The sequence below is a fragment of the Orycteropus afer genome, unplaced genomic scaffold (assembly GCF_000298275.1).
Source record: "Orycteropus afer afer isolate SDZICR_OR568_19922 unplaced genomic scaffold, OryAfe1.0 scaffold00013, whole genome shotgun sequence".
In the NCBI taxonomy this organism is placed as follows: Eukaryota; Metazoa; Chordata; class Mammalia; order Tubulidentata; family Orycteropodidae; genus Orycteropus; species Orycteropus afer.
The window spans coordinates 9,275,543-9,276,516 of NW_006921600.1; positions in this window are offsets into that span (position 1 = coordinate 9,275,543).

The window sequence follows — 974 nt, forward strand, 5'->3', positions numbered from 1 at the left end:
AAAACACAATAATGACCAGAATTACTGGTCAGATGGAGTCTGGTGGGACCCCCAATATTATGGCCCTGGGATGCACTTCGGGCCTGGAATAAAACTCACTCCCAGAGGCTGGTTCTCAGCCCAATAGTAAACAAGATGTACACTCAGACCACTTAACCCAAGGTGATGCACCCACATACTCTATGAAGATGCATCCCTTGGAGCAATTGACCACAGGGCACCAGAGTGGTAGCATTTGTATGGAGGAAATACAGGACACACAGGAGTGCATAACTATGAGGTGTCCCGGGGGGGTACAGGACAGGGAGGGAAGGAGACTGGGTTAGGGCTGGGGATGGTAATTGGGTGGTGAAACCAAATGTACACAGAATGTTTAATGTAAAACAAACTCTGCTCTGTAAACTTGCACCTCAAGCACAATAATAAATGAATAAAAAGAATTTACTACTGAAGAAACTGAATGAATTGGAGAAAGTAGGGCAGCTGGTGAGGGACATTGGACATTTAAGGAACCTTCAACATTAAGGCGAGCTCTGGTAGGATAGCGGTTAAAGCATTCAGCTGTTAACCAGAAGATCCGTGTTTTAAATCCACCAGCTGTTCCATGGGAGAAAGACGAAGTTGTCTGCTTCCTTAAAGATTTACAACCTTGGAAACCCTATGGGGAAGTTCTACTCTGTCTTGACGTGTCTCTATGAGTTGAAATGGACTCAATGGCAGTGGGTTCAGTTTTGTTTTGTTTTTGATGTTGTTGTTTTTCAATATTAAGGCAGTTCTCCAAACTACATACTTTAAAAGGAAGCCTGCCAAGCAGCATTGTTGTTGTGGGCCATCAGGTCAATTCTGACTCATAGTGACCCTATCTTGACAAAGTAGAATGTCCCCGGAGGATTTCCTAGGCTGTAATCTTTTAGGAGCTCTGGTGGCGTAGTGCTTAAGACACTTGACTGCTAACCAGAAGGCTGGCAGTTCAA